Below are 10,426 nucleotides of genomic sequence, written 5' to 3' on the forward strand. Positions count from 1 at the left end.
GAAATGTTTGCCAACCCCTGTCCAATAGCGCTGTACCCACTCATTCATTAAACTGCTACTGTCTGACTTTCACAGGAAATGTTTGCCAAGCCCTGTCCAATAGCAATGTACCCACTCATTCATTAAACTGCTACACTATTGTTAATGCAAAGCCAGTAATGATAATGAAAATGCACCACCAAATCCAGTTGGAATGGAGGCTACATGAAGAAGGCAAACCACATTAATATATGCACTGTTGATTTAGTGAAAATTATTCTGCCTGTATTAGAGGTAATGCTAAGTATTATGGTCTGAATATTTGTGTTCTTCCAAGTTCATATACTGAAACTCACTGCCCCAGGGGATGGTATTAAGAGGTGGATCCTTTGGGAGGTGATTAGAGTTAGATGAGATCATAGGAGTGGGACCCCTGTGATGGGATTTGTGCCCTTACAGAAGGAGACAAGAATGTCTCTCCCTGCTTGTACACACCAAAAGGGCCATGTGAAGACAACCAGGAAGAGGCCCCTCACCAAGAACCCGACCATACTGGCACCCTGATCTTGAACTTACAACCTCTTGGAACAGAGAGAAAAAAATATTTGTTAAGTCACCCAGTCTGAGGTAATTTGTTACAATAGCCTGAGCAGACTAGGACACCAAGAAAATTATAAAGCAGCTTTAAAGCAAAAATACATGTAATATTTATAGATTTATTTAGTCTGAAAATATAGACCTCTGTTCTCATTTATTCCTATGGAAAAATCACTTTTGATTGTGCAAGTCTAGAACAAACGTTAGGATGTCACCAGGCCCAAACTGCTAGCACATAGTGTGGCTGCCAGCCATCCCTCCACGGAGCAGCTGCTCTGGGCCATGCACCGTGATCTGGCCCACAGCCAGGTGAGCTTGCTGCTACACCTCACATTGTGGTTGAGAAAGCAAAAAGACAAAATTATCTTGCTTTGCTGGATTTCCTTGTAAAATTATACATGGCATGCTTCCATAAATCTAATTTGATTAAATGAATCTCCTTTGACAATCCAGGATTAAATTCCTTTGTTAAAGCTGTTACTTCTTTCTGGAATTTCTTCCTAACCTTCTCCACAGAGAGAAATCCCCAGAGCATTTCAGACCCAGCTCAGGGCTACCTGCTTGGAAGCCTTTGAACAGCTCATTCCCCAAACTCAGCTGTGGCTTCCTGCTGGGTTCTCTCAGGGCCCTGCTGAAGTGTTACCACCCACCCACTTCTGCCTTACCCCAGACTATGAGCATCTTGAGGTGGGACCCCAAATTGCCTACAATAGTCATTTTAATACTATTACTAATACCTTAGGGAAATGTGCCCCCAAAATAACTTTTTATTATGACCCCATCAATAATACAAATAATCTCAACCTTTAATTTATCTGTTCTTTGAGAACATTTAAATGTTTGTACTTCTTTAAGAAAATCCACTTTGGAGTAGAAGAGAATTTATTTCATTTTTTCTCAATTGTTAATTATTTTTTGTTTTGTTGTCTTTTGAGGGTTTTTTGGTTGTTGTTGTTTTGTTTGTTTGGTTTGGTTTTTGGCCATACCACCACAGCATGTGGGATATTAGTTTCCTGAATAAGGATCGAACCATGCCCCCTGCAGTGGAAGGGCAGAATCTTAATCACTGGACTATCAAGGAAGTCCTCAATTGTTAATTGTAATTGTAGGAAATTTGGAAACAACAACACTTATTTAAAAATATTATTCAAGTCCTACCACCTAAAATAACTGCTCTTAAAATCCAAGCGTGTTATCTTCTATTCCTTCTTTGAAGTGTAATCATTTGCACCCCATGGCCTTTAGAGAGTATATCTAAGCTTCCAAGAGAATACATACCTAGGAGTATTGCTGCGTTTATATTAAAGAGTAAATATGTCTGATGGATTTTTTTCATCCCATCAAGTGATCTTGTTGCATCTAGCCAAAAGTTGTCATAGATTTCCTTTCTCCTGGATGTTTCTGAGTTTCAGGTTGCAGATTTATATTAGCCTGTTTGCTTTTCAGTGATGTTTGTTAATGAATTGCTGTAAGTATGTCATGTACCCATAAAGGGAGTATTTATGGTGTCCTATGGTAACCTCAAATCATCCTTCTTGTGTAACAGTCCTTTCTTCTGGCTTTAATTTTCCTCTTTAAAAAGCACATCTTTTGGAAGTTGATTTAGTGAAGGTCGGTTGATGATAAACACAATTATTGTGTGTTTGAAAATGTGCCATTGTTTTAAAATGGTAATCTCTCTGGAGAGAAAATTCATGATTATCGATCATAATCTCTTAGTTCCTTAACAATATTTAATCCATGAAGTAGAAACTGGAAATTATAAAGATAAATCTACTCTACAACTACTACTAATTTTGCAATTAGTGCAATTGTTCCTTTGTAGGCAATATTTATTTTCTCTTTCGTTGCTTTTTTAAATTTTATTTATTTTTTAAATTTTTACTATTTATTTGGTTTTTCCAGGTCTTAGTTGTGGCAGGCAGCCTCTGTAGTTGCAGCTCACCAGCTCCTTAGTTGCAGCATGCGGGCTCCTTAGTTGCGGCATGCATGTGGGATCTAGTTCCCTGAACAGGGATTGAACCCGGGCCCCCCGCATTGGGAGTGTGGAGTCTTATCCACTGCGCCACCAGGGAAGTCCCTCTTTCATTGTTTTTAATACATTTTTTCTCCAGCTTTAATGAGGTATAATTGACAAATAAAATTGTAATACATTTAAAATGTACAACATGATGATTTGATATATGTTGTGAAAGGACATAGAGTTAATTAACACACCCATCAACTCACATATTTACCTATTTTTTTTGTTGTTGTTGTTAAAACACTTAAGTTCTACTCTGTTAGCAAATTTCAATTATACAATACCGTATTATCAACTGTAATTGCCATGTTACACATTTGATCCTAAGACCTTATTTATCTTATAACTTAAAGTTTGTACCTATTTACCAGCCTCTCCCTATTTCCCTCAACCCGCAGCCCCTGGCAACCATCATTCTACTCTCTGTTTTTTTTCAATGCATCATTTTTTGTTTGTTTGTTTAATTTCACACACAAGTGAGATCATACAGCATTTGTCTTTCTCTGTCTTGTTTATTTCACTTAGCATAATGTCCTCCAGATCATCTATGCTGTTTCATATATCACATTTTATTTTCTTTTTCCATCCATTGGACTACAAACATTTACATTGCTTCCATACCTTGGTTATTGTGAATAATGCTGCAATGAACATGGGAGTACAAATATCTCTTTGAAATCACAATTTCACTTCCTTTGGATATATATACCTAGAAGTGAGTCTGCTGAATCATACTGTAGCTCTGTGTTTAATTTCTTGAGCAGACTCCTTACTGTTTTCCATAGAGACTGTACCAAATTACATTCCCACCAATAGTATACATGGTCCCTTTCCTCCACATACTCATCAAAATTTATCTCTTGTATTTTTGGTAATAGACATCCTAACATCTGTGAATTGATATCTAATTGTGGTTTGCATTTCCCTGATAATTTGTGTACCTGTAAGCCATATATGTCTTCTATGGAAAAATGTCTATTCAGTCCTTTGTTGATTTTTCAATTGAGTTATTTGTTTGTTTGTTCTGCTTTTTAAGACTGCTTTGGCTATTGACAGTCCTTTGTAGTTCCATACAAATTTTAGGATTTTTTTCTGTTTCTGTGAAAATGCCATTGGAATTTTGATAGAGATTGCATTGAATCTGTAGATTGCTTTGAATAATATGCATATTTTAACAATATTAAGTTTTACAATCCATGAACATGGGATATTTTCACTGGATATAGAATTCTGGATTACCAGATTTTTCATTTTTTATCATTTTAAAGGCATCATTCCACTATTTTCTGGAATTCATGGTTTCAAGTTGTCTGTCCCCTGTATACAATGCATCTTTTTTTTCTCACTGCATTCAAGATGTTTCTTTTACTCTGGTTTTCAGTACTCTAACTATGATATGCTTAGTCTTGTATGGTGTGTGTGTGTGTGTGTGTGTGTGTGTGTATGTGTGTGATTTTGAGATTTGTATTTATGCTCTTTGAAGTTCCTTGAACTTTTTGAAACAGTAAACTTTTACTTTTCATGAAATTGGGGACATTTTTAGCTATTATTTCTTTGAAAAATTTTTTCTGCTAAACTTTCTCTCTTTACTCCTTTGGAGACTAGTTAATCATAAGCAAGACTGTTTGATATTGTCTGACAGGTCTATGAGGATCTGCTCACTTTTACAGAATATTTTCTCTGTCTTCTTCACATTGGATAACGTCTATGAATCTATTTCTGTAAACAGCAAATGATGGCATACAGGACAATCCTAGCCTACAATGTGCTTTCATAGATAATGTGTTATTAGAGCACAGCCATATACATTTATTTACATATTGACTACAGCTGCTTTCTTTAGTAGTTGAAGCAGAGACTATAGGGACCACAAAACCTAAAATATTTGCTCTCTGACCCTACTCAGAAAAAGTTGTTGACCGTTCAAATTCTCTGACTTTTCCTTATGTTATCCCCATTCTGCTATTCAGCTCATCCAGTGGGGTTTTTTTTAGATATTGTAATTTTCTAGTTTTAAAATTTACATTTGATCCTTTTAAAAATATTTTCTGTCTTCTGAGATGTTGTTTTCTCATTCATTACAGGCATAATTTCCTTTACCTCGTGGAGCATAGTTATAGTAGATATAACTATATATAGTATAGTTTTAAGATCTTTACTGATAATTTCAACGTTTGGGTTATCTCAGGGTTGTTTTATATTAATTATATTTTCCTTTGAGAATGAGTGATGTTTCACCAGTTTTTCCTTTGTCAAGCAATTTTGGATTGTATCACAGACATTGTGAATTTTATGTTCTGTAGGCTCTGGATTTTATTATTTTCTTCCAAAGAGTGATAATATATCTTTACTACCAGACAATTAACTTGCTCAGACACAAATGGCAAATTTTCACCTACCTCCAGGGACCATGGTTCAAATCTCACTTCAGTACTTTAAGATGTATCTGTGGGTTGTTTTTTGTTTGCCCTGTGAATGCATGGTTCAGGGTCAACCACAGACTTGGGCAGAGTTCAAACACAGAACATGGATCATTCCTTTACTAACTCCCGTACAGAATTCCTTCCTCTCTGGTGGCTATGGTTGTCCCAGGACCTGTCTTTTGATTTCTCAGGCCAGAAAGATAGCAGCCTATCAGAGTATAAACTCCTTGACACTGTGAAGCCACTATGACCTATTCTTGGGTCAAAACCACAAAAGTGGGAATGTACCACAAACTGCTACATACATCCAAGATTACACTCCCATTAAAAGGTTGCTCACTCTTCAGAACTCTCTTGTAGTGCTTCTTATACTTTGTACAGATTTTATAATTGTTAAATGTGGCATTGTCAGACTGCTAAGAGTTAACTCCATCATACTAGAAGTGCTATTAAATTTAATGTAGATCCTGATACTTTGGAGTTTAAGTCTACTATTATACTATTTATTTCATTTCGTTATTTTTATTTTTTCTCATCATTTAGGTTGATCTATCATCATGATCATCATTATTATTTCATTTCTGCCTCGTTTTGCTTGTTCATTATACAATCTTTTTATTCATTTTAATTAGCCTAGAGATATAATATGCCTCATCAGCCTCTCTAGGACACTCATATACTCATTCTCTTAGCCATACTTTTGGCCACTTTTTTCTTTTGAAAACACTTTTCCACTTGGATACCATTTTCCTATTTTCCTCCCATCTGGTCATCCCTTTTCAGTCTAAACTGATTCCCTGTCTCCTTCCCATCTTCTGAATATTGAAATTCTGCAGGTCTCAATCTCTGGCCCTCCTTGCTTCTCTCTCTGCTCTGTCTTTCCATGTAATCTCATCTAGTTTCTTACTTTATATTCCATGTCTAATTAAATTCTTCCAATTTTTTTCATTTTGAGCCCTGATCTCTCTTTTGAGTACCAGTCAAATATCTAACAGCCTACTCAATATCTTCATATAGATATTCAATAGGTATGTCAAGTTTATCCTCCCTGAAACACCGGGGCACTATATTGTAGTGGTTAAAATCATAGACTATGAAGCTAGACTCAGCTCAATTCTTGTATGTCACTTAGTAAACCTGGGACAATAAGCAGTATACTTTACTCCTCTATGTTTCTACATTTGTAAAATGGGGAAAATAATAATAGCATCTAACCCACAGGGTTTTTTTGGTAAGGATTAAGCAAATTATTATTCATAAATGAATTTAAATAGTTGTTTGTCTATAGTAATAATTTCATCATATTTTACTATTTTTATTTTATTGTTATTATTACAAGCATTCCTTGTTTATTGCACTTTGCTTTATTGCTCTTTGCAGATAACTGTGTTTTCCACAAACTGAAGGTTTGTTAAGCTGCATTGAGCATACCTATCAGCACCATTTTTCTAACAGCATTTGCTCACTTTGTATCTTTGTGTTACATTTTGGTAATTCTTGCAATACTTCAAACTTTTTCATTGTTGTATTTGTTATGGTGATCTGTGATCAGTAATCTTTGATATTTCTATTTCAAAAAGATTACAACTCACTGAAGGCTCAGAGGATGATTAGTATTTTTTAGCAATAGAATATTTTTTAATTAAGGTACATACATTGTTTTTTATACATAATGCTATTGCACACTTAATAGACTATAGTGTAACCACAACTTTTATATGTACTAGAAAACCAAAAATTTATGTGACTAGTTTTATTGCTGTATTAACTTTATTGCAATGGTCCAGAACTGAACCCAAAATATCTCAGAAGTATGTCTGTATTATTAATTTCATCAGCATGTCCCCATTTGCTCAGGACAAAACTTTGGAGTTACACTTCACACCACTCTGTCTCTGAACCATTCAATCCATGACACATCTTTGTGTTATGCCTAGTTATGCAAATTATGCCTAATTTGCCTTTTTAGAGTACTTCTACCTCACACTTTCTCATCTCTCACCTGGACAATGGCAGTATGTCCTCATTGCTAGTCTCCCTGATTCTCCTCTTGCCCTCCTACATTCTATTCTATACATGGATGTCATACTTCCTCTTAAAAATGTAAATTGTACCTATTTAAACCTTTCCATTATACCTAGAATAAAATCTAACGGCTTTGACAAAGTGGGTGGGGCTCACGTCAGCAGTTGTCTCAGCCTCCACCCACGTTCCCTTAATCAGCTCTCCAGCTTGTAAGCTAAGTCAGCTGCCTTTTGGTTGGCCTCCACTGAGCCAAGAGTCTTTGCACTTGTTGTTCTTCCCTGACATGCTCTTCTCCAAATCATCACCAGACCTGCCCGTTTCCAGAGGCTCTGGTCTCTGCTTAGATGGCTCCTCCTCAGAAAAGCCGTCTCTGACTATCCTATGTTAAACTCTTCCCCCAAATTCCAATGTTCCATTTCATTTGATTGGTGGTTGCTTTGTTACTACTGTTTATCATTGATCTTCCCTAACTAGAAAATACTTTCCGCAAGAGGAGGATCATTGACTATAGCATTTAGTCTTGAGACCCCATATTTAAGATAGTACTCTTACATATTAGGCTTTCAATAAATGTATTTTGGATTAATAAAGGCCCAGATGATAAGTTGTGATTATTTAATTTTTCCAAAAAACATAGGAAGTAGTTAATTCTATCTACATATTAATGATATGAAGTTGAAAATTCACTGGGTAACTGGTGCAGGGGCATAAGTTTGGTTATTTATGGAGTCAAATTGATTACAATATGAATTTTGTTTGTTTGTTTTTACTATTCTACCACTCCAATGTTCCCTCTTTTCCTTGAAGGATAACTAGGATTTATATGTGTGGAAATAAGCTTGGGATTGCTCAAATAAGGATAAGAAACATCTAAAAATCATGAAAATGTTTCCCTACCCACAAGAATAAAAGGAATTTATTTAACTGACATTTATATAATGCATATCACATAGAGATTTTGCACTTAGAAGTAGTAATTCATTTAGCTGGGATAACAAACATATGAGCTTGGTACTATTGTTGTTCCTATTTTGCAGATGAGGAAACTGAGATACAAATTAGTTACATGCTGTCAAGATTCCCTGAGGTGGTCTCAGGCCACCTGGGAACATGGAAAATGATATATCAGAGATTGTGATTCCAATCAGAAAGATTTTCTTAGTTTAGAAAACACAAAGTTGACTTTGAAGTGCTAATAGAAAAGAGGGAACATGTATCAAAATTAGTTTTTGTAAAGTGCCATTCAAGTGAAAATCAGTGAGGGGAAACAATTTGTATTTGAACTCAACTTGGTATTCTCTGCAACAACTATAGCGTCTTACTCTCTTTCTTATTTCCAAGCCCAGCGCGCAGGACTGCGATAGTGCAGGACCACATCAATACCATGAGCCCAGAGATGAGTCAGCTTATCAACTAAACCAGGTACTAGGCTATGCACCAAGAGAAAGGAAATCATAAGGAAGTCCAGCATAGCACCCACATAAAAGTGAGGCTAATGGCTATATATTGAGGGGCTGATCTAAGCATTCTACTCTGAGCCTGTAGGGTGGTGAGAGTATTCACATACATGCAGCAATGAAAGAGCATTCTAGAACAGGAAAATGTGTAAGCAAAGACTGGAAAGTGAGGCCATGTGGTATATTTTAGAGGTATGGCCATAATGTGAAAGTTGTAACATGAAAGTTCTAATAGTGTAATGTGAAAGTTGCAGAGAAGTGTCACAAGAGCCAAGATGGGAAAAGTTGTGTAGCTTTACCTGTCATCTAAGGCATGTCAATTTCACTTAATAAATAAAAGGGAACCAACATTAGTCTACACCTAGTTGACCTTCATGCTCAGATCTTCCTATGTCACGTACATAAACAGCACCATTTCACCCTGGTCCCCAGTCTGAACATTACTTGACTTTATATTGTGCCAAAACAAGTCATTCAATAGAGCAAAATTCTATAAAATATAACCATCTGCTTTTGTTTAAATATAATATGAACAATTAAATTATACTGGGATTTTCCCTGAATTTCCCTCTTTGGGATAGTCTTTAAGCAACCTATAGACGTGTATAGTGGTTTGATATTATATCATGCCCAGACTTGTTTATATTGGGTCAAAATAGACATTAAGGGAGGAAAAAATGTAAAGATCCTAGTGTTTGATGTATCTAATGCAAATACTCCCTCTCAGGGTCATAACTTTGTAAGTAGGAAATCCTACAATTACTTTTCCGTATACAACAGGTAAGTATAGAGTTAAGGCAGCTGCTTGAACATTTGTCCACCAGGATCTGCAACAGAACATAAAAGGCAGGTCAACATAGACCTTATAGCAAGGGCACATAGATAATGCACAGGGCACGTCATCATCTCAGAAATGGAAATACCATGAAAGCTCTGGACAAACATCTAAACTCAACTAAGACAGCTTTAATATAAGTACATAGTAGATATCTAAGAATGTGTTGCTTCATTGTGCTTGCTCTTAGATTATTGTGCTTGATTTTGGGTCACTGGCAAACTGCCACATGTGAAGAAGAGACTCCAGATATTGAAGGGATCTGGAAAATATCTTTATATTTCTTTTAATGACTAGAATTTAAAACATATTTTAATGAGAACACTTTCTCACCATCTTTACATAGAAATGACCTGCACTTTTTACTCTGAAGCTGCGAGGCCATCAGGACTTCTTTTCTTCCTGGTGCTCAGGGTTCTGAAGCCATGCCCCCATCAGTTCCCCAGTGCTCTTGAGGCACGCGTTGGACATGTCCTCCTCCATTGGGAGAACTCGTGGCAGCTTCAGGGGCTTGATTCTTATCAAATGTTTAACCGCTTTCAGTTTTGCCTTCACCAAAGGGATATTCCTGTGAACTTGAGGAGTATGTGCTTTTTGTAACCCAAGCATCCTTATTAAATCTTTCTCCCAATATGGACGTCTTTTTGTACTTTTTATTCTGGTAACAATATCCAGTTTATAAGGTTGCTGTGGATCCCCACCATATTTTTCATGACCTTCAGGTGAAGGCTGAAAAACTTCATCTGGAATTCTTGACTTCGTAAATCTGTGACAAATCCAGTCTGTACAAAAAGAGGCTCCACACCTTTTGTCACCATTGATAGTGTGCCTGGGGGGCTCTGAACTATTGAGTGCAAAATCCTTGCCATGAGGGTGGTGACTGTTCTTAGAGATGGTGACTGCTAAATGTCTTTCCACCTGATGGGAAGTAGACTTCATAGAGGATACTTAGTGTGGAGGAGAGAACATTTGGGTGGGAGATGGTAGGAGTTTTCAAGTAGAAATGGTTTACACCAGGGAGTAAAAAAGCATCACTTCAACTTTTTAAGGAGGACGCTTTGTCAGTTGGAACTCTTCTAGTTTAAAC

The 10,426-nt window shown here is 36.4% G+C and overlaps 1 pseudogene; it reads right to left on the minus strand.

Annotated features, from left to right (window-relative positions):
- Nucleotides 1-9,723: 9,723 nt before the first annotated feature.
- On the minus strand, nucleotides 9,724-10,208 carry LOC115861007 (large ribosomal subunit protein uL30m pseudogene; annotated as a pseudogene).
- Between the last annotated feature and the right edge of the window lie 218 nt (nucleotides 10,209-10,426).

The sequence above is a fragment of the Globicephala melas genome, chromosome 9 (genome assembly GCF_963455315.2).
Source record: "Globicephala melas chromosome 9, mGloMel1.2, whole genome shotgun sequence".
Taxonomy (NCBI): Eukaryota; Metazoa; Chordata; class Mammalia; order Artiodactyla; family Delphinidae; genus Globicephala; species Globicephala melas.